The sequence below is a fragment of the Vulpes lagopus genome, chromosome 15, assembly GCF_018345385.1.
Source record: "Vulpes lagopus strain Blue_001 chromosome 15, ASM1834538v1, whole genome shotgun sequence".
Taxonomy (NCBI): Eukaryota; Metazoa; Chordata; class Mammalia; order Carnivora; family Canidae; genus Vulpes; species Vulpes lagopus.
Genome location: NC_054838.1, coordinates 49,336,937 through 49,362,170, shown reverse-complemented (window position 1 = coordinate 49,362,170; position 25,234 = coordinate 49,336,937). Strand labels below are relative to the sequence as shown.

Here is a 25,234-nt window from a genome sequence, read left to right as displayed (position 1 = left end):
AGGGCCAATTACACTGTTGGTGGGAATGCAAAGTGATACAGCCACTCTGGAAAACAATGAAAGTTCCTCAAAAAGTTAAGAATAGAACTACTCTATGATCTATGATCCAGCAATTGTACTACTAGGTATTTACCCAAATAATATAAACAAACTATATCAAAGGAATGCATGCACCTTGATGTTTACAGCAGCATTATGAACAATAGCCAAATTATGTAAAGAGCTCAAACATCCATCGACTGATGGCTGGATAAAGAAGACATGGTGTATATATAAACAATGGAATATTACTCAGCCACAGAAAAGAATGAAATCTGCCATTTGCAATGACATGGTTGGATCTATGCTAAGTGAAATAAGTAATCAGAGAAAAAAATTACCCAATGGTTTCATTCATATGTGGAATTTAAGAAACAAAACAAATGAACATGGGGGTGTGGTGGGGGAATAAACAGCAAACCAGGAAACAGATTCTTAACTAAAGAGAAAAAACTTATGGTTACTGGAGGGGAGGTGGGCAGGGGAGGGGTGAAACAGGTGATAGGTATTACAGAGAGCACTTGTGATGAGCATCAGGTGTTGTATGTAAGTGACAAATTACTAAATTCTACCCTTGAAACTAGTATTGCACATTATGTAAACTAGTGGAATTTAAATACAAACTTGAAAAAATAATGACAGGTCAATAAAACAAGAAGATGTAACTGTTGTAAACTTTATACACCCAACATAGCAGCATCAAAATAAATAAATAAAACAGTTTAATAACACATACAAGAAATAATTGATAGTAATGCAATAGTAGTAGGGGATTGTAAACCCCATTTCCATTGATGGAAAGATCATCCAAACAGAAAATATGCAAGAAAAGAATGGCTTTGAATGAAACACTAGACCAGATGGATTTCACAGATATATTCAGAATATTCCATCCTAAAACAGCAGAATACACATTCTTTTCAAGTACACATGGAAGATTCTCCATAATAGATCACATTTTTGGGCACAAAAGAAGCTTTAACACATTAAAAAGATCAAAGTCATACCATGCTTCTTTTCTGACCACAACACTATGAAATGAGAAAGCAAACACAAGAAAAAAATCTGGAAAGACCAAATAACATGCTACCAAAGAATTAATGAGTCAATGAAGAAGTTGAAGAAGAAATCAAAAAGTATATGGAAAGAAACGAAAATGAAAACACAACGGGTCAAAACCTTTGGGATGCAGCAAAAGTGATTCTAAGAGGAAGTTATTAAAAATACAAGATAACCTCAGGAAGCAAGGAAATTTTCAAATAGAAACCTAGATTTACACATAAAGCAACCAGAAAAAGAATAACAAGCCAAACCCAAAACCAGCAGAATAAAGGAAATAAAAACATTAGAGCACAAATAAGTGATAATAGAAACTAAATAGAACACAATAGAACATATTAGCAAAACCAAGAACTAGTTCTTCAAAAACCTCAACAAAATTGATAAACTTCTATCAGACGAGAGACAGAGAGAGAGAGAGAGAGAGCGAGAGAGAGAGAGAGAAGTGATTCAAATAAAGAAATCACAAAGGAGAGTAGTAACTACAAACAATTGTAAGAGAATATTATGAAAAACTATATGCCAAAACATTAGATGACCTAGAAGAAATGGATAAATTCCTAGGTATATAACCTACCAAAACTAACAGACCATTACCAGCAAGGAGGCTAAATCAGTAGTCAAAAAAATTCCCAACAAAAGTCCAGGAACAGATGCTTCACAGCAAATTCTACTAAACATGTAAATAAGAGTTAATATCTATTCTACTCAAACTATTCCAAAAAATATAAGAAAAACTTCCAAATTAATTCTATGAGGCAAATATCACCCAGATACCAAAACCAGATAAAGACACCACAAATAAAGAGAGCCACAGGCTTATTTCTGTGATGAACATAGTTGAAAAAATCCTCAACAAAATGCTGGCAAGCAGAATCCTACAATACATTTTTAGAAATCATGGACCACCCTCAAGTGGGTTTTATTCCCAGGATGCAGGGGTGTTTGAATACTGAAAAATAAACCAATATGATACATCACATCAATAAGAGAAAGGATTAAAATCATATGATCATTTCAATAGATACCAAAAAAAGCATTTGATGACATATAACATCCATTCGTGATTACAAGAATCCTCAACAATGTAAGTTTAGAGGAAATATGTCTCAACATAATGAAGGCCATATATGAAAAATCCACAGGGAACATCATACTCAATGGGGAAAAAACAGAGAGCTTTCCCTCAGGAATAAGACAGGAATAAGACAAGGATATCCATTTTCATCACTTTCATTCAACATAGTATTGGGAGTCCTGGCCACAGCAATCAGACAATCAAAAGAAATGAAAGGAATCCAAATTGGCAAGGAGGAAGTAAAATGTTCACTCTCTGCAGATGACATGATATTCTATATAGAAAATCCTAAAGACTCCATGAGAAAACTACTAGAACTCCTAAATGAATTCAGAAAAGTTGCAGGTTACAAAATAAATGTACAGAAATCAATTGCATTTTGATATACTAATAATGTAGCAGCAAAAAGATTAAATCAACAATCCTGTTTACAACTACATGAAAAATAATAAGATACCTAGGAATAATCTTAACCAAAGAGGTCAAAGACTTGTATTCTCAAAATTATAAAGCATTGACAGAAGAGATTGAAGAGGACACAAAAAAATGGAAATACATTTCATGCTCATGCATTGGAAGAATAAATATTGTTAAAATGTCTATACTACTCAAAGTAATCTACACACAATGCAATAGCTATCAGAAACACAACCAGCATTTTTCACAGAACTAGAGCAAACAATCCTAAAATTTCCGTGGAAGCACAAAAAAATCATGAATAGACAAAGCAATTTTGAAAAAGATAAGTGAACCTTCAGGTATCACAATTCCAGACTTAAAGTTATATTACAAAGTTATAGTGATCAAAACGGTATTGGGGAAACTGGACAGCTACATGCTGGTCTTCCTTACACTGCACAAAAAAATAAACTCAAAATATGTTAGTGATGTACATGTGTGTGTGTGACCTGATAGATCCTACCAAAACTTTGGTTCAGATGCCAAGTGCAATGAGCACACACACCACTTATACACATACACAAAAAGGAAAAAGATCTATTACTCACATAATGAGCTGTGAGCACTATATAAGGTGTGATCTAGACATGAAAATGGCTACAAAAAGACAAGAAAGGACATTGGCTTGGAATTTTTACAGTGGGGTGGCTACAACAATTGGCACTGTGAGCAGGATGTCTATACTACAAGTAAACACCATTGGGGGTCTTTCTTTTCTTATTCTGGCTTGTTAATTAAATCTTCTGACTACACATGAGCTTTTGCCTTAAGCCATATGACCAAATTTGTCCTACATTTACTTGAGTGCACCCAAGCCTCTGTTATAGATTTAACTAACTTAATCAGAAGTTATAATTGGCATTTAGGCTTAGGTATATGTCCTGGGGCCCTCATTAAAATGGCTCTGGTTCCTGTATTTTGACCCACTCCTATCTGTGTATTTCAGATTGAACTGTGTCTTGATTCCAGCATAAGCCATGTCTGATATAAGACTCAGGGGAATGACTTACTCTGGGACCATTGATTGAATGCCTCAACCAGGGGTTAGTTCGAATCTGTGAAGTACTCAGGGAAAATGCTGATGCCTTGTACAATATACTGGCCCATTGCATAGTTGCTCATATGGAAGAGCAGTTACTATGTAGCACACTGAGATCACATACCTAAAAGCAGATGGGTCGCCATGATCCTACAAAAATATCTTTTCTGCTGCTACTGCTTATGCCTCTGTTACCCAAAAAGATCCAGACCCTCAGAGTTATATGGAAAATGCTTATGCCTGTCACCTAGTGCATAGCCAAGGACTAATTCAACCATTTGCCATAAGAGATGTCCCTAACACTGATGGTATAAATGTGTGTGAGGAAAATAAGAATCCCCAAGCCCAAAATAAGCCATTAGCCAAAAAATAAGAAAGAAGAAAAGAAAAAAAAGGAATAAAGAATGGAGGAAAGGAGGGAAGTTGGAAGGAATAAAAGAAAGGAAAAAAGAAAGTAAAAGAAGTAAGGAAACCTGGGTACTGGGAAAGGAGGTAGATGACAACAACATAAAACTGAAACACATGCACAATTTGACCCAAAGACTAAAAGAATTGACTAAAAGAATTTATACAATGAAAAGATAATACAACATGGGTTCTAAATTAACTTCAATTTCTGTTAACATTTACCAATTGGCAAACCTTCATGGTTTTAATTAATGCTGTGACCCAATTACATTTATATCTGGTGTTTCCACTAAATTTAAACAAGGTATCCCCTATAATCTTAAGAGAGTTACTGAGAAGACCAAAAAAATGCCCATTTTAATCATTAAAACTATTGCCTAGTCTAAATTTCCCAGGCATATAGTACCCATTGCCTTAAAATATCCTATAGTAGGCCTAATGATTAATAAATTAAAAATGAATATTGAATAATACATTGAAATTAAATTCAATCTTTGACCCTTACAAATGAGGTTGACAAAAATGGGACCCCATGAACCATCCCTCCCTAGTTAAAATAGTTAGTAATGCCTAATTAAATTAAACAGAGCCTTCAAGAGTTAAAACCTATTATATAAGACTTCTTTGGAGAAGATGTAATTATCTCCACTGATTCTCCATTTAACAGCCTTATTTGGCCTTTTCTTGAACTTGGAAACAATGAATGGTGCTTCACAATGTTTTAGCACAACTTCAGTGATGTGGTCCCACACATTAATGCCCTTATAACCAATATAATTGAAGTTATTGATTCCATCTAATCAGCCATTGGCACATATTTTGCTCTCATAGATTTGGCTAATATATTATTTGCTCTCTATGATATATATTTTGCTCTCATAGATTTGGCTAATATGTTCTGTTCAGTGTCTGTTTCTTGTTTTTTTGGTATATTTTTTTATTGGAGTTTGATTTGTCAACATATAGTATAACACCCAGTGCTCATCCCGTCAAGTGCCCCCCTTCAGTGTCCGTCACCCAGTAACCCCCTCTCCCTCCCTCCTCCCATTCCATTACACCTTGTTCAAGGGTTTGTCACCCTCTCTGATATTTCCCATTCATTTTCTCTCCTTTCCTCTTTAATCCCTTTCACTATTTTTTATACTCCCCGAATGAATGAAACCATATAATGTTTGTCCTTCTCCGATTGACTTACTTCACTCAGCATAATACCCTCCAGTTCTATCAGTGTCTGTTTAAACAGCTACTGTTCGCTTTCACCTTCAAAGGAATGCAATATGCCTTTTATGGACTGAACTATGTCCCTCCAAAATTCATCTATTGAGGCCTTATACCTCGCTACTTAGCATTTCGACTATAATTGGGAGATAAGGCCTATAAAGAGGTAATTAAGGGGGGAAAAAGAGTCATGTAGGTGTCCCTAACCCAATACAACCAGTGTTCTTACAAGAAGAGATTAGGGCACAGAAAATATACAGAGGATTGACAATGTGAGGACACAGTAAAGAGGCAGCTATCTGCAAGCCAAGGAGAGAACCCTTGAAGAAACCAAAACTGCTGACACCTTAACCTTGGAATTTTAGCCTTCAGAAATGTGAGAAAATACATTCCTATTGTTTAAGTCAGCCAGTCTGTGATATTCTGTTATGGTAGCCTAGAAACGTATATACACCTTTACTCAACTTTCCAATAACCTTACCATTACACACATTCTTTGTAGGTAAGATCTTAATGGCATGTAACTTTCTCTTGAAACACAGATATGAAATCACACTAATTCCATCCCCCTCCAAAGATATATATTTGACACACTCATTAAGATATACAAATGCTTACAAAATAGCTCAGAAAAAGGGGACAGGTCATTGTCCCACACATAGTGCAAGGTCTTGCCATTTCACTTAAGTTTCCAAAAAGTAATTAGTAAACTGAGAGAAGCTCCATCCCAGGCACTGTCAATTAACAGCTATTTACCTTCTTAGTAACCATAATAGTACACAAGATCAACATGTTTTAGGTCTTTTTGGGTTTTGAAGGCAACACATTCTTTATTTATGAACATTTATTTAAGCTGCAAATTTACTCATCTGGAATGAGACCCCTTCAACAAAAGACTCCAGAATTTGTTCATCTGGAATGAGACCCCTTCTGCAAAAGACTCCAGAACTTGTTCAAATTGCAATACATAAGACTCCTTCTTTGTAAAAGCTTTAGAAACTTCCTTTCATGCCTCCTAGACACTCTGGCCCTTCATAATGGCTTTAAGTTGCCCATGGGATTCTGGTGCAAGAGATGATCTTCCTCAGCTACATCTCATATATCATTAAAATGGCAACTACTGGCCACATGCTGGTCTCTCCTTAAAATAGAGGCTCTCACAGGCCCTAGACCCATGACCCCCTCCCCCCACAGCCAGTTTCCTTGGTTATGAAAGCAGCACTCTACAAATTCTACATGGCCACCGAGGCAGCCTTGCTATAGGATGGATCCAAACTGGAGTCCCATGGCATATCCCACTTGTGAGAAGAGGTGGCCTCCTCAAACTCAATCTCTTGTCATGGTACTAGAGAAGGTCATTTGACTACTTAGGAAGCTCTTTGGTCTTAACCAAGTGAATAGCAAAGGGATTTTTTTTTTCTTTTTTCTTTTTATTTATTTATTTATTTTTTTATTTTATTTTTTTTTAATTAACTTTTATTGGTGTTTAATTTACCAACATACAGAAAAACACCCAGTGCTCATCCCGTCAAGTGTCCACCTCAGTGCCCGTCACCCATTCCCCTCCAACACCCGCCCTCCTCCCCTTCCACCACCCCTAGTTCGTTTCCCCGAGTTAGGAGTCTTTATGTTCTGTCTCCCTTCCTGATATTTCCCAACATTTCTTTTCCCTTCCTTTATATTCCCTTTCACTATTATTCATATTCCCCAAATGAATGAGAACATACACTGTTTGTCCTTCTCCGATTGACTTATTTCACTCAGCATAATACCCTCCAGTTCCGTCCACGTCGAAGCAAATGGTGGGTATTTGTCGTTTCTAATTGCTGAGGAATATTCCATTGTATACATAAACCACATCTTCTTTATCCATTCATCTTTCGATGGACACCGAGGCTCCTTCCACAGTTTGGCTATTGTGGCCATTGCTGCTAGAAACATCGGGGTGCAGGTGTCCCGACGTTTCATTGCATCTGAATCTTTGGGGTAAATCCCCAACAGTGCAATTGCTGGGTCGTAGGGCAGGTCTATTTTTAACTCTTTGAGGAACCTCCACACAGTTTTCCAGAGTGGCTGCACCAGTTCACATTCCCACCAACAGTGTATTGCATTAAACGTATAAATTGCCCTGGGTAACATTGACATTTTTACAATATTAATTCTGCCAATCCATGAGCATGGAATATTTTTCCATCTCTTTGTGTCTTCCTCAATTTCTTTCAGAAGTGTTCTATAGTTTTTAGGGTATAGATCTTTTACCTCTTTGGTTAGGTTTATTCCTAGGTATCTTATGCTTTTGGGTGCAATTGTAAATGGGATTGACTCCTTAATTTCTCTTTCTTCAGTCTCATTGTTAGTGTATAGAAATGCCATTGATTTCTGGGCATTGATTTTGTATCCTGCCACGCTACCAAATTGCTGTATGAGTTCTAGCAATCTGGGGGTGGAGGCTTTTGGGTTTTCTATGTAGAGTATCATGTCATCGGCGAAGAGGGAGAGTTTGACTTCTTCTTTGCCAATTTGAATGCCTTTAATGTCTTTTTGTTGTCTGATTGCTGAGGCGAGGACTTCCAGAACTATGTTGAACAGCAGTGGTGAGAGTGGACATCCCTGTCTTGTTCCTGATCTTAGGGGAAAGGCTCCCAGTGCTTCCCCATTGAGAATGATATTTGCTGTGGGCTTTTCGTAGATGGCTTTTAAGATGTCGAGGAAAGTTCCCTCTATCCCAACACTCTGAAGGGTTTTGATCAGGAATGGATGCTGTATTTTGTCAAATGCTTTCTCTGCATCTAATGAGAGGATCATATGGTTCTTGGTTTTTCTCTTGCTGATATGATGAATCACATTGATTGTTTTACAAGTGTTGAACCAGCTCTGTGTCCTGGGGATAAATCCTTCTTTGTCGTGGTGAATAATTTTCTTAATGTGTTGTTGGATCCTATTGGCTAGTATCTTGTTGAGAGATTTTCCAATCATGTTCATCAGGGATATTGGTCTGTAATTCTCCTTTTTGGTGGGGTCTTTGTCTAGTTTCAGAATTAAGGTGATGCTGGCCTCATTGAACGAATTTGGAAGTACTCCATCTCTTTCTATCTTTCCAAACAGCTTTAGTAGAATAGGTATGATTTCTTCCTTAAATGTTTGATAGAATTCCCCTGGGAAGCCATCTGGCCCTGGACACTTGTGTCTTGGGAGGTTTTTGATAACCGCTTCAATTTTCTCCCTGGTTATTGGCCTGTTCAGGTTTTCTATTTCTTCCTGCTCCAGTTTTGGTAGTTTGTGGCTTTCCTGGAATGTGTCCATTTCTTTTAGATTGCCTATTTTATTGGCGTATTGGCTGTTCATAATATGTTTTTAAAATCGTTTGTATTTCCTTGGTGTTGGTAGTGATCTCTCCTTTTTCATTCATTATTTTATTAATTTGAGTCTTCTCTCTCTTCTTTTTAATAAGGTTGGCTGATAGTTTATCTATCTTATTAATTCTTTCAAAGAACCAACTCCTGGTTCTGTTGATCTGTTCCACAGTTCTTCTGGTGTCTATTTCACTGAGTTCTGCTCGAATTTTAATTAACTCTCTTCTTCTGCTGGGCATGGGGTCCATTTGCTGTTTTGTCTCTAGTTCCTTTATGTGTAAGGTGAGCTTTTGTATTTGAGTTCTTTCCAGTTCTTGAATGGATGCTTGTATTGCGATGTATTTCCCCCCCAGGACTGCTTTTGCTGCATCCCAAAGATTTTGAAATTAATTCTCATTAGTTTCCATGAATCTTTTTAATTCTTCCTTAATTTCCTGGTTGACCCTTTCATCTTTTCGCAGGGTGGTCCTTTACCTCCACGTGTTTGAGGTCCTTCCAAACTTCTTGTTGTGATTTAGTTCTAATTTCAAGGCATTATTGTCTGAGAATATACAGGGGACTATCCCTATCTTTTGGTATCGGTTCAGACCCGATTTGTGACCCAGTATGTGGTCTATTCTGGAGAAAGTTCCATGTGCACTTGAGAAGATTGTGTATTCAGTTGAGTTTGGATGTAAAGTTCTGTAGATATCTGTGAAATCCATCTGGTCCAGTGTATCATTTAAAGCTCTTGTTTCTTTGGAGATGTTGTGCTTAGTAGACGTATCGTGTGTAGAAAGCACTAGATTGAAGTCACCAAGTATAAGTGTATTATTATCAAAGTATTTCCTGAGTTTGGTTATTAATTGGTTTAAATATATGGCAGCTTCCACATTCGGGGCATATATATTGAGGATTGTTAAGTGAGAGGACTGTTTCTGATTCTTTCTTTTGAAGTGAGGTTTTCCTTCTAGTCATTTTGCTTAGTGCAGAGTGGCCGAAAACAAATTGTATTGGGAAAAGGAGAAAAAGAAGAGAACGAAGAAAAGAAAAAGAAAAAAGAAGAAAAGTAGAAAAAAAAGAGAAGAAAAAAGGAGGGGGAGCAAACAGAAACAAAAAAAAAAACAAGGGGGAGTATCCTCTGATTCTGTATACTCTAAATCCCTCGACTTCCCCTGGAACTTTATTTTTCAGTGCTGCTTGGTCAATAGTTTGTTTTTCCCCTGTCCGTCTAGCTGGTCTTCTGTGGCGGGGGCGGGCAGTGGGACGGCGGCTGCTGTGCTGATTTTCAGGTGTTAGCACTTCTGGGAGCTGCTCAGCCCCCTGCCTGGTGCAGGGCTCAGTGAAAGATGTTTAAGCTGCTTACCCCGTGAGGCCCCAGGAGGAACAACCGCAGTGGCAGGGCCAGTTCTGCAGCCCTGGAGTCAGCTCCCGCAGTATCTCCAGAGCTCTATGTCTGCAGGGCCTGGATGCTCCAGGGCGGGGCCGCTGATCTGCTGAGCTCGGGGCAGGAGCGTCCTCGCTGTCCTGGGCCCTCCCAGCCTCTGCCTGTCCCCGGGGCGCAGGTGCCTGTTAGTGTCCCCGGGAGCCCAAGGGCATCCCCGCCCTCCTGGGTCCTGCTCCAACTCCCTGCGGGCCACTTTCCACCCGGGAAGGTTGGTGCAGCTCCTGCTCCTCCGGGCCGGGGCGCTCCTGTCCTGGGGACACTCGCCCGGCCTCAGCCCGGCTACTGGCGGGGCCCCTCCCCCTTGGAGGCCTTTTGTTTCTTTATTTCTTTTTTCCCCGTCTTCTACCTTGATAGAAGCATGAACTCTTCTCACTGTAGCATTCCAGCTGTTCTCTCTTTACAGTCAAAATGATTATAGACATGTATTTTTTTCATTTTATTATTTATTCTGTGAGTGGTTTTGAAGATTTTCTCTGATCCTTTCTTGTCTTGCTGTTTTTCATTGTTTACTGATTATCTTTAGTGGTATATTGGGGGGATAGGTCAACAGAGCAAGATTCTGACTACCTCCACACGAAAAGCAGCAAAGAACAGCCTGCATAAGCAAAGAACACCTAAGTGATTTTGAGGAGTCAGGCTTGGTGCCCTGCTAGACATACTTTCTGATGGAAAGGACTGAATCCAGGTGGGCCTCTTTACAAGCTGTTTGTTCTCTTTTCTCCTATGACCCTTGGCTATCACCTCTAAACCTCTAACATGGGAAACCAAGAGATTTTAAAAAATCAATATATTTATAAAAACACCTACTTCCCCAAACTAAAAATTAAAAGCCAGTAACAGCAATAAACAACTGCTTTCCAGAATCCTGCACATCCAGAAAGAGTCCACCAGCTTCATCCTGGAATGGGTCATGATGGAGGTGGTAGCATGTGCCTGCAGCAGATGGAGTCTGACCAGGTGTACGAAGGGATCACTTTCAATGACTTCCTGAAGATCTTGCAGGGGACAGATATAGAGACCAAGATGCATGTTTGCTTCCTTAACATGGAAACCATTGCCCTTTGCCATTGACCCTCCTGTGCCCCAGAAGCTGCACTGTGCCCTGCAGCCTCCCTCTGGCCCCAGGCCCCAGATATCCTTCTGCTATAGCTCTTGTAAAATAGCTGCTAATCCTGCACTGTCTAGTTTTCCCTAGGGGATGAGTACATGGGACTTTGCTGTTTTTATCTCTAATAAAAAGGAAAATGGTTGGTTTGTAAAAAAACAAAACAAAACAAAAAATGAAACCTATGCTTTAGGTATATATATGTTATTATATTTTATATCTTTTTATTTGGTGAGTTTTGTGCCTAGTTTTAAAGAAATATTTATTTTTACTGCTTTTGTATTTCCTACCTTCATTACTATCCCTATTGATTTCTCCTTTCCACTCAGAGTCCCTTTTAATATCTCTTACAAGTACTGGCTTAGTGATCATAAATTTTTTCATTTTTTGTTTCTTTGGGAAACTATTTCTCCCTCCATTCTGAATGACAGCCTTTCTGGACAGGGTATTCCTGGTTGCAGATTTTTTTTTCCCCATTCACCATGTCACTTCCTTCTGGCTTGGAATATTTCTGCTGAAAAATCCCCACCTAGCCTTATGGGTTTTAAATATTTTTTCCCTTAACATTACATTTTGCCAATTTAATTACAATTTGTCTTGGTGTGGCTCTGCTTTTGATTTTGATGGGAGTTCTCTGTGCCTCCTGGATCTGGATCCTGTTTTCATCCCCCAATTAAGGAAGTTTTCAGCTATTCTTCAAATAAATTTTCTTCCCCCTTTTTTCTCTTCTTCTGGGACTTTTTATGAAAACAGACTTCCTTAAGTATATTCTTGTTTTACATAATCCTTTTCTCTTTTTAAAAAAGTTTTATTTGCTTATTTTAGAGAGGGGGAGGGACAGAGTGAGGGAGAGAAACTCAAGTAGACTCCCCACTCAGTGCAGAGCCCCACGTGGGGCTTGATCCTACAACCCGAGTTCATGACCTGAGGTGAAATCAAGAGCCAAATGCTTAACTGACTGAGCCAACCAGGCACCCCAATTCTTTTCTCTCTTTTGTTCAGCTTGATTACTTTCCATTACTCTGTTTTCCAGGTCATAAATTTGTCGTTGTGTTTTCCAACCTGCTCTTCATTCTGTCAAATGTGTTTTGCATTCCTTTATTGAATTCTTTATTTCTATGTTATGCTTTATCTCTGTGTTAAGGGTCTCATTCATGTCCTCCATCCTGTTCTCAAGTCCAGTGACAATCTTTATGATCATTAATTTAAGTTCACTATCATCAGGAGGTGATGGAACAAAAACATGAATTAAGAATAAAACTGGGAGCAAACCAAAAAAAATATATACAACTCAATTTCACATGAATAACATAATAATACCAGGAATAAAGTAAAAATTCAAAAAATTTAACATGCTATTTAACTATATCTCTTCAATTGGGGGTAGGGAGATGAAAAGGAACACACACAAAGATTGGGATTTTTTATAGATATTTTTTATTGTTACATGGGTGAAACAATTCTGAGGTTATTTAGGTCTACATTTAAATTGAGAAAATGAAATGCTTTTAGTGCTCCAATGTTAGGATCAGTATTCTCACTGTGGAAGAGGAAAATATCAACATAGAATGGGGGAAGGCAAGGAAAACAATGGAGATGATTGGATTTGGAGATTCAGTAAGAACTAATGATGTCAGGCAGCCCTGGTGGCCCAGCGGTTTAGCGCTGCCTTCAGCCCGCGGTGGGATCCTGGACACTGGGATCGAGTCCCACGTCGGGCTCCCTACATGGAGCCTGCTTCTCCCTCTGCCTGTGTCTCTGCCTCTCTCTCTCTCATTCTCTCTCTCTGTATCTGTCATAAATAAATAAATAAATAAATAATCTTTTTAAAAAAAGAACTAATGATGTCTAATATCCTCATAGATAGATTGATTCTAGAAGTTATACATACATGTTGTGCATATCATATATATGTATATTACAATACATATATATATATATATATATATATATATATATATAGATTATAGGTGCACATACACACACAAATGCACAAATGCATACACATGAATGCACACATTTCTTTACTCTGTCTACTGAAAGGGCCTAGAAGCAAAGATGATACTCCAGTAGCAATGAGCACACTGAGTACCTAAGTATAGATTTCTAATTATATATTCCACTAAAATAAACCAAATTTCCTCAGCAAAAGAAATGATTCAATGGCTGAGGCAGGAAATGCAAAATGATCCAAAACATATTAAGTCATATGTTAAAAAGTGTTAAAAGTGTTAAAAAACAAGCGATTAGAGCATGTTAAAAGGAAAAAGGAGCCAGTATATAGGAATTCTTACTGGACAAATCTAGTATAATTTGAGTCTGGAATAAAAATGGTATTGAAAAATGAATATTTTAAATTTTAAGAACTGAAATACATGAATCCATCTTGTTAATGACTAGGTAAATACATACATACATACATATGTACATACATAAATGAGGTAGAACTTTTTTTAATTTTTTTTTTATTATTATTTATTTATGATAGTCACAGAGAGAGAGAGAGAGGCAGAGACACAGGCAGAGGGAGAAGCAGGCTCCATGCACCGGGAGCCCGATGCGGGATTCGATCCTGGGTCTCCAGGATTGCGCCCTGGGCCAAAGGCAGGCGCCAAACCGCTGCGCCACCCAGGGATCCCTGAGGTAGAACTTTTACTTATAGAAGTTTGCTGACTGATATAGGTGGAGGAAAAATTGAAGAAAAACAAAAATTTTCAACTATAAGAATAAAGATTAGAATGAGAAAGGAACAACAACATAATGGATTAACTGAACAATACCTTGAACTGCTGAATGAAATCATGGGAGTTTTTGTATACTCACTAAAATTTTTCTCTACATTTGAAATTATTTCCAAATAGAAAGCTTTTTTTTTTTTTAACTGGAAGAAAACAGAGGACATAGACACCAAAAATAGTGTGTTGAATTGTATCCCTTCAAAACACACGTTTAAGTCCTAACTCTGGCACATGTCAATATGATCTCATTTAGAAATAAGGTCTTTGAAAAAGTAATTAATTAAAGATCTTGAGATGAAAAGCACACTGGATTAGGACAGGCCATATATATACCGCCTGGTATCCCTATAAGAAAATGAGATAACAATGAGACACACAGAGAAAAAGTCCACATGAAAACAGAGGCAGAGATTGGAGTGAGGCAGATAAAAGTCAAAGAATACCAATGGCTTCTGGGTGCCACCAGAAACAAGGAAAAGGGAAGGAACGATTCTATCCTAGAGTCTTCAGATGCAGCATAATCTTGCTGACACCTTGATTTTAGACTCTTGGCCTCCAGAACTTTGAGAGAATAAATTTGTTGTTTTGAGACAAGAAGTTTGTTATAGTAGTTTAGGAAATTAATATATCATGAAAAATTCTAGGGCTATAGAAGATAAATATCAAAAAGAAAAAGAATTAGAAAGGAAATAAATATATAAAGCAGGCAAAGAGAACCAATCCCTGCACTAATGAAGTCTCCAAAGAGGAAGATAAAAATGGAACAGAAGGAATATTTTAAACTATAATTCAAAACAGAAAATAATTGAATCTACACATGGAAACAGCATACCACACACCAAAAAATCTGATTCAGAATAGTTAACATTGATATTTATGTTCAAAAATTTTTAGGTTTCAATGATAAAGAAAGGTTCTTTCATCAGCCAGACAAAAATTTACAATGGAAAAAGACGATGGAACAAGCATCTCTATGGTCAGGAAATAAAGGAGCAACACTTATAAGATACACAGGATAGCTAAGTTCCCAAAGCTGATTTTATATTCAGCTAAGCATTTTTTTGAGTATAAAGAGAGAATACCAACAATTTTGAACATGTAAGAACTTAGTAAAAGTTTTTTGGAAATTACTAAAGAAACAAGGACATGGACATGGAACTTAAGCAGTGTTAGATATTTTTAACCAATGAAAATCTAAAATGAAAACAAACATTGGGTAAGGGACAGAATATTATAGTTATGAATGATACAGGGGTGCTTGGATGGCTCAATCAATTGAGTGTCTTCAGCTCCTATCATGATCCCAGGTTTCTGGGATGGAGACCTGCCATTGAGCTCCCTCCTCAGCAGGGAGTCTGCTTCTCCCTTTCCCTCTGCCCCTCCATCTGCTTGTGCTCTCACTCTCTCACTCTAATAAATAAATAATCTTTAAAAAACAAAAACAAAAAAAAAAGGGAAATAGGGAAGACAACATTATTGATTAATATTCATTTGTGGAGGAAAGGAGAGACAGCAAAAGAAGATACAACCATCTTGAATTAATACATTATTTGAATTCTAAAATTAAAATTAGTTTTCTTATAATTAATTTTATTACCATTTCCTCATACAAAAAAAGATAAGACTTAAAGAAACTCTGTGGCCATATCTATGATTACAGTATTTCTAATTCTTTAAAATTTGTATTATAAAAAATATAAAAAAGAATCAAGTGGGGGAGCCCCGGGAGCTCCCCCCCCCCCCCCGGGAGCTCCCCCCCCCCCAGAAGCCAGGCTAAGGCGGGGCTGCGAAAGCCTCCAGGACAGGAAAGCCCAGTCCTGGAGAAGCAGTAACTTTAAAAATCCACACCAGATCCTTCCTGGACAGAAAGGCACTTACCAGGGAAATATAGCAGATTCACAGCAGGGGTAGTGGAGCCTCCAGTCTTCTGGAGTCCCTAACAGAGGAAGAGCACCCTGGGGGAGAGCGCGACACAGACTGTGGGCTGAGCTCGGTAAAGGGCTGGAGTGCACACCCAGTGAGGCCTCGGGAGAAGCTCAGGCGGATGCTCTGGGTGGAGGGGGCTGCGCCCTACTGCCTTTGGGAGCTGTGCCCCAGGAGCGCAATTCCAGCAGCACAGGCTTCGGATCCCTGGGTGCCGGGGGACATAGCCCAGGATCCTGCGCTTCCCTGGGACAGGCGGAGGTAGGGAGGGCACAGGACAGCCAGGACTCTCCTGCCGCTGGGCACCCCCAAGCTGTGCAGATCAGCACGCCCGCTGCCCCAGGAGAATCCAGGCCAGGGTGCACTGGGACACTGAAGTAATTACTGTGGGAGCTAACTCCAGAGCTGGAGAGCTGGCTGCTGCAAGTGATGTTGTTCCTCCCGGTGTCACCCTGTGCCTGGGACGGATTCAGGCCACCAGGGAACAGGGGACTCACAGGATAAACAGCTCCCACTGAATCATGCACCTGGCAGGGGGTGGGGCAGCTCCCACATGTACACACACCTGAGAATCAGCACAGGAGGCCCCTCCCCCAGAAGACCAGCTGGAAGGACAGGGGAAGAGCAAGTTCTTACCAAGCAGTGCCAGAAAGCTCCAGGGGAAGTCGAGAGATTTACAGTATATAGAACCAGAAGATATCCCTCTTTTTTTTTTTTTCATTTTTCTTCTTTTCTTCCCTTTTCCAGTACAATTTGTTTTAAGTCACTCTGCACTGAGCAAAATGACTAGAAGGAAAAATTCACCACAAAAAAAAAGAATCAGAAACAGTACTCTCTGCCACAGAGTTACAGAATTTGGATTACAGAACGATGCCAGAAAGCCAATTCAGAAGTACAATTATAAAGCTACTGGTGGCTCTGGAAAAAAACATAAAGGAGTCAAGAGACTTCATGACTGCGGATCTTAGATCTAATCAGGCAGAAATTAAAAATCAATTAAATGAGATGCAATCCAAACTGGAGGTCCTAGTGATGAGGGTTAATGAGGTAGAAGAACGAGTGAGTGACATAGAAGACAAGTTGATGGCAAGGAAGGAAGCTTAGGAAAAAAAGAGAAAAACAATTAAAAGACCATGAGGAAAGGTTAAGGGAAATAAATGACAGCCTCAGAAGGAAAAATCTATCTTTAATTGGTGTTCCACAGGTCGCCAAGAGGGACAGAGGACCAGAAAGCATATTTGAAAAAATCATAGCTGAGAACTTTCCTAATCTGGGGAGGGAAACAGGCATTCAGATCAAGGAGATAAAGAGGTCCCCCCTTAAAAGCAATAAAAATTATTCAACACCTTTACATTTAATAGTGAAACTAGCAAATTCCAAAGATAAAGAGAAAATCCTTAGAGCAGCAAGAGACAAGAGATCCCTAACTTATATGTGGAGAAATATTAGATTAACAGCAGACATCTCCATAGAGAACTGCCAGGGCAGAAAGGGCTGGCAGGATCTATTCAGGGTCCTAAATGAGAAGAACATACAGCCACCAAACCAGCTCTGCAAGAAGTATTAAGGGGGATGCTGTAAAAGAAAGATGAAGCCCAAATAAATAATTCACAAAAACAGGGACTGAATAGGTATTATGATGACACTAAATTCATACCTTTCAATAGTAACTCTGAACATGAATAGGCTTAATGATCCCATCAAAATTGCAGGGTTTCAGACTGGATAAAAAAGCAAGACCCATCAATTTGCTGTCTACAAGAGACACATTTTAGACCTAAGGACACCTCCAGGCTGAAAATGAAAGGGTGGAGAACCATTTACCATTGAAGTGTCCTCAAATGAAAGCAGGGGTAGCAATCCTCATATCAGATAAATTAAAGTTTATCCCAAAGATTGTAGTAAGAGATGAAGAAGGACACTATATCATACTTAAAGGATCGATCCAAAAGGAGGACCTAACAATCATGAATATTTACGCCCCTAATGTGGGAGCTGCCAAGGATATCAATCAATTAATAACCAAAGTAAAGACGTGCTTAGATAATACACTAATACTGGGAGACTTCAACACAGCACTTTCTGCAAATGACAAATATTCTAAGAACAACATCATGAAAGAAACAAGGGCTTTAAATGATACACTGGAACAGATGGATTTCACAGATATACACAGAACTTTGCATCTGAATGCAACTGAATACACATTCTTCTCAAGTGCACATGGAACTTTCTCCAGAATAGACCACATACTGGGTCACAAATGAGGTCTCAACCAATACCAGAAGACTGGGATTGTCCCCTGCATATTTTCAGACCACAATGTTTTGAAACTTGAACTCAAGTAAAAGAAGAAATTTGGAAGAAACTCAAACACATGGAGGTTAAAGACCAGCCTGCTAAAAGATGAAAGGGTCAACCAGGAAATTAGAGAAGAATTAAAAAGATTCACGGAAACTAATGAGAATGATGATACAACTGTTCAAAATCTTTGGGATATAGCAAAAGCAGTCCTGAGAGGGAAATACATCACAATACAAGCATCATTCAAAACACTGGAAAAAACTCAAATACACAAGTAGACCTCACACCTAAAGGAACTGGAGAAAGAACAGCAAATAAAACCTACACCAAGGGCAGCCCCAGTGGCCCAGTGGTTTAGCACCACCTTCAGCCCAGGGCGTGATGCTGGAGACCCGGGATCGAGTTCCACGTTGGGCTGTCTGCATGGAGCCTGCTTCTCCCTCTGCCTGTCTCTCTCTAGCTTGCTCTGTGTGTGTGTGTTTCTCATGAATAAATAAATAAAATCTTAAAAAAAAACCTACACCCAGCAGAAGAAGAGAGTTAATAAAGATCTGAGCAGAACTCAATGAATTAGAGACCAGAACTGTAGAACAGATAACAAAACCAGGAGTTGGCTCTTTGAAAGAATTAATAAGATACACAAACCATTAGCCAGCCTTATTAAAAAGAAAAAAGACTCTAATTAATAAAATCATGAATGAAAAAGGAGAGATCACAAGCAATACAAAGGAAATACAAATGATCTTAAAAATGTATTATGAGCAACTATACACCAATAAATTAGGCAATCTAGGAGAAATTGATGCATTTCTGGAAAACCACAAACTACCAAAACTGGAACTGGAAGAAATAGAAAACCTGAACAGGCCAATAACCAGGGAGGAAATTGAAGCAGTCATCAAAAACCTCCCAAGACACAAAAGTCCAGGGCCAGATGGCTTCTTCCCAGGGGAATTCTATCAAACGTTTAAAGAAGAAACAATACCTATTCTACTAAAGCTGATCTGAAAGAATGGGATGGAGTACTTCCAAACTCGTTTTTATGAGGCCAGCATCACCTTAATTCCAAAACCAGACAAAGTCCCCACCAAAAAGGAGAATCATAGACCAATATCCCTGATGAACATACATGCAAAAATTCTCTCCAAGATACTAGCCAACAGGATCCAACAACACATTAAGAAGATTATTCACCATGACCAAGTGGGATTTATCCATGGGATGCAAGGCTGCTTCAACACTTGTAAAGCAATCAACATGACAGATCATATCAACAAGAGAAAAAACAAGAACCATATGACTCTTTCAATAGATGCAGAGAAAGCATTTGACAAAATACAGACTCCATTCCTGATCAAGACTCTTTAGAGTGTAGGGACAGAGGGAACATTCCTCAGCATCTTAAAAGCCCTCTATGAAAAGCCCAGAGCAAATGTCATTCTCAATGGGGAAAAACTCAGAGCCTTTCCTCTAAGATCTGGAACATGACGGGGATGTCTGCTCTCACCACTGCTGTTCAACATAATACTAGAAGTCCTAGTCTCAGCAATCAGACAACAAAAATAAATAAAAGGCATTCAAATTGGCAAAGAAGTCAAACTATCCCTCTTTGCAGATGACATGATACTGTACGTAGAGAACCCAAAAGATTCTACCCCAAGATAGCTAGAACTCAATCAGCAATTTGGCAGTGTGCCGGATGCAAAATCAATGCCCAGAATTCAGTGGCATTTCTATACACTAACAGTGAGACTGAAAAAAGAGAAATTAAGGAGTCAATCCCATTTACAATTGCACCCAAATGCATAAGATACCTAGGAATAAACCTCACCAAAGGGGTATAGGACCTATACCCTAAAAACTACAGAACACTCTGAAAGAAACTGAGGAAGACACAAAGAGATAGAAACATATTCCATGCTCATGGATTGGAAGAATTAACATTGTGAAAATGTCAAATGCTACTGAGGGAAATTTACATGTTCAATGCAATCCCTATCAAAATACCATGGACTTTCTTCAGAGAGTTGGAACAAATCATCTTAAGATTTGTGTGGAATCAGAAAAGACCCCGAGTAGCCAGGTAATATTGAAAAAGAAAACCAGAGCTGGGGGCATCACAATGCTGGATTTCAAGTTGTGCTACAGAGCTGTGATCATCAAGACAGTGTGGTACTGGCACAAAAAACAGACACATAGATCAATGGAACAGAATAGAGAACCCAGAAATGGGCCCTCAACTCTATGATCAACTAATATTCGACAAAGCGGGAAAGACTATCCACTGCAAAAAGGACAATCTATTCGATAAGTGGTGCTGGGAAAATTGGACAGCCACGTGCAGAAGAATGAAACTAGACTGTTCTCTAACATCATACACAAAGATAAACTCCAAATGGATGAAAGATATAAACATGAGACAAGAATCCATCAAAATCCTAGAGGAGGGCAGCCCCGTAGGTGCCGTTTAACACTGCCTGCAGCCTGGGGTGTGATCCTGGGGACCCGGGATCGAGTCCCACGTCAGGCTTCCTGTATGGAGCCTGCTTCTCCCTCTGCCTGTGTCTCTGCCTCGCTCCCTCTCTGTGTCTCTATGAATAAATAAACAAAATCTTTAAAAAAAAATGCTAGAGGAGAAGACAGTCAACACCTTTTTCGAACTTGGCCACAGCAACTTCTTGCAAGATATATCTATGAAAGCTAGGGAAACAAAAGCAACAATGAACTAACTATTGGGACTTAATCAAGATAAAAAGCTTCTGCACAGCAAAATAAACAGTCAACAAAATGAAAAGACAACCTACAGAATGGGAGAAGATATTTAAATGACATATCAGATGAAAGGCTAGTATCCAAGATCTATAAAGAAATTATTAAACTCAACACCAAAGAAACGAACAATCTAATCATGAAATGGGCAAAAGACATGAACAGAAATTTCACCAAAGAAGACATAGACATGGCAATCAAGCACAGGAGAAAATGCTGCACATCACTTGCCATCAGGGAAATACAAATCAAAACCACAATGAGATACCACCTCACACTAGTGAGAACGGTGAAAATTAACAAGTCAGGAAACAACAAATGATGGAGAGAATGTGGAGAAAGGGGAACCCTCTTGTGCTGTTGGTGGGAATGTGAACTGATACAGCCACTCTGGAAAACTGTGTGGAGGTTCCTGAAAGAGTTAAAAACTGAACTGCCCTATGACCCAGCAATTGCACTGCTGGGGATTTACCCCAAAGATACAGATGCAGTGAAATGCGGGGACACCTGCACCCCGATGTTTATAGCAGCAATGTCCACAATAGCCAAACTGTGGAAGGAACCTCGGTGTCCATCAAAAGATGAATGGATAAAGAATATGTGGTCTATGTATACAATGGAGTATTACTCAGCCATTAGAGATAACAAATACCCACCATTTGCTTCGACATGGATGGAATTGGAGGGTATTATGCTGGGTGAAGTAAGTCAATTGGAGAAGGACAAACATTATAGGGTCTCATTCATTTGGGGAATATAAAAAATAGTGAAAGGGAACAAAGGGAAAGGAGAGAAAATGAGTGGGAAATATCAGTGAGGGTGACAAAACATGAGATACACCTAACTCTGGGAAATTAACAAGGGGTGTTGGAAGGGGAAGTGGGCGGAGGGATGTGGTGACTGGGTGACAGGCACTGATGGGGGCATTTGATGGAATGAGCACTGGGTGTTATGTGTTATGCTATATGTTGGCAAATCGAAGTTGAGGAAAAAATATATAAAAGAAAAAAAAGTGGACGTAGCACTCACTGCCAGGGATTTAATCAATACAGATATAAGTAATATAGCTAAACTGGAATTTAAAACAACAATTAGCTCTTTTCTGGCTGGAACCATGGAGGGTGCAAAAGAGAAGAAGAAGAAGGTTCCTGTTGTGCCAGAAACCCTTAAGAAAAAGCAAAGGAATTTCTCAGAGTTGAAGATCAAAGATCTGAGAAAGAGGTTTGCCCAAAAGATGCTTCGAAAGACAAGGAGGAAGCTTATCTATGAAAAAGCTAAGCATTACCACAAGGAATACAGGCAGATATACAGAACTGAGATTCACATGGCAAGAATGGGGAGAAAAGCTGACAACTTCTATGTCCCTGCAGAACCCAATTTGGCATTTGTCATCAGGATCAGAGGTATCAATGGTATGGGCCCAAAGGTTTGAAAGGTGTTGCAGCTTCTTCGCCTTTGCCAGATCTTCAATGGAACCTTTGTTAAACTCAACAAGGCTTCAGTTATCATGCTAAGGATTGTGGAACCATATATAGCATGGGTGTACCCAAATCTGATGTCAGTGAATGAACTGAATGAATTGATCTACAAGCGTGGTTATGGCAAGATCAACAAGAAGTGAATTGCCCTGACAGATAACACATTGACTGCCCTATCTCTTGGTAAATATGGCATCATGTGCCTGGAGGATCTGATTCATGAGATCTATACCGCTGGAAAACGTTTCAAAGAAGTGAACAACTTTTTATGGCCCTTCAAATTATCTTCTCCACGCAGCGGAATGAAGAATGCCATGATTATTTTGTAATCTGATCAGTTAATAAATGACTACTTTCAAATGGAAAAATAAATAAATAATAAAATAAAACAAGATACTAGCTGAGCTTGAAAAGAGCATAGAAGATCTAGAGATTAATTTTCTGGATAAATAAGAGAACTAAAAATCCAATCAAGCCAAAAATAAAAATACTATTACTGAGATGCAGTCAAATATGGAGGCACTAACAACAAGGATAAAGAAGACCGAAGGGAGAATCAATGACATAGGAGACAAAATGATGGAGAATGAGGAAGCTGAAGAGAGAAAGGTAACTAATGGATCATGAAGGGGGACATCATGATGTCAGTGATTCCGTAAAGCAACATAATATCCAGATAATAGGGGTGACAGAGGATGAAGAGAGGGGGAGGCAAAAAGGTTTATTTGAACAAATTATAGGGGAAAACTTCCGTAATCTGGGGAAGGAAACAGGTATTCAAATCCAGGAGGCACAGCGAATCCCCCTCAAAATCAATAAAAAATAGGTCAACATCTCAATATATAATAGTAAAGCTTACAAATTTCAGTGACAAACAGAAAAGCAGCTAGCGGCAAGAGATCCTTAACCTAAAAGGGTAGAAACATAAGGTTGGCAGCAGACCTATCCACAGACCTAGCAAGCCATAAAGGACTGGCATGATATATTCAAAGTGCTAAATTGCGAAAAATATGCAGCCAAGAATACTTTATCTGGTAAGCCTGTCATTCAGAATAGAATGAGAGATAAAGAGTTCCCAGGACAAACAAAAACTAAAGGAATCTGAATCCTAAACCAGCCCCGCAAGAAATATTAAAAGGGATCCTTTGAGCAAAGAGACATACCAAAAGTAACAAGAAGAGAAAGAGAGACAATCTACAGAAACAGCAACTTTAGAGGTAATACAATGGCACTAAATCCTTATCGTTCAATAATTACTCTGAATATAAATGGACTAAATGAGCCTATCAAAGGAGAGAGGGTATCAGATTGAAAAAAAAAAAGCAAGACCCATCAATATGCTGTCTATAAGAGACTCATTTTAGACCCAAAGACACTTCCAGAATGAAAGTGAGCCATTTACCATACTAATGGGCATCAAAAGAAAGCTGGGGAGCAATGCTTATCTTGGACAAATTAGATTTTAAACAAAAGACTGTAATAAGACAGGAAAAAGGACACTATATCATAATCAAAGGGTCTACCCAAGAAGAATATCTAACAATTATAAAAATTTATGCCCCTAAACTGGGAGCAGCCAATTATATAAACAATTTAATAACAAAAATAAACACAATAATACAATAACACCAGGGGACTTTAACACCCCACTCACAGTAATGGACAGACCACTTAAGCTGAAGATCAAGAAATAAACAACGGCTTTGAATGACACCTGGGACCTAATGGATTTCAGAGGTATATTCAGAGCATTTCATCCTAAAGCAACAGAATACACATTCTTCTCTAGTGCAGACAGAACATTCTCCAGAGAGGTCATACACTGGGTCACAAATCAGCTCTCAAATGGTACAAAAAGACTGAGAATATTCCATGCATATTTTCAGACCACAGTGCTTTAAAACTTGAACTCAACTACAAGACAAAATTTGGAAGAACCACAAATACTTGGAGGAGTAGGAGGAGAATCCTATTAAAGAATGGATGCGTAAGCCAGGAAATGAAAGAAGAATCTAAAAAATAAATGGAAACTAATTAAAGTAAAAATATGACAGTTCATAACCCTTGGGATACAGCAAAGGTGGTCCTAAGAGGGAAGTATATGATAATACATGCCTTTCTCAAGAAACAAGAAAAGTTTCAAATACACAGTTTAATTTTATACATAAGGAGGTGGGAAAAGAACTGGAAATAGAGCCTAAATTCATCAGGAGAAGAGAAATAATAAATATTATTGCAGAAATCAATGATATAGAAATTAAGAAAAAAAACCAGTAGAACAGATCAATGAAATTAGAAGCTGGTTCTTTGAGAGAAATAATAAGATCGATAAACCACCAGCCAGACTTATAAAAAAGAGAGATAGATAAAGGATCCAAATTTTAGAAAATCATGAAAGGGGTACCTGGGTGGCTCAGTGATTGAGTATCTGCCTTTGGCTAAGTTCATGATCCCAGGGTCCTGGGATCGAGTCCTTCATCAGGCTCCCTGGAGGGAGCCAGTTTTTCCCTCTGCCTATGTCTCTACCTCTCTCTGTGTGTCTCTCATGAAAAAATAAATAAAATCTTTTAAAAAATAATGAACAAAAGAGGAGAGACCACAACCAACACCAAACAATTGCAAATAATTATGAACAACTATATTACCATACTGCTTAAAAACTTAAGCAATCTAAAAGAAATGGATACATTCCTGGAAACATATAAACTACCAAAACTGAAACAGGAAGAAATATAGGATCTGAACAAACCCATAACTAACAAAGGAATTGAGTCAGTAATCAAAAATCTCTCAACAAACAAGAGTCCAGGGCCAGATGGTTTCCTGGGGCAATTCTAC

General features: G+C 38.7%; 1 pseudogene; it reads left to right on the top strand.

The window, feature by feature from the left end:
• Positions 1-22,032: 22,032 nt before the first annotated feature.
• LOC121476220 lies at positions 22,033-22,725 on the top strand (annotated as a pseudogene).
• The last annotated feature ends 2,509 nt before the right edge of the window (positions 22,726-25,234 follow it).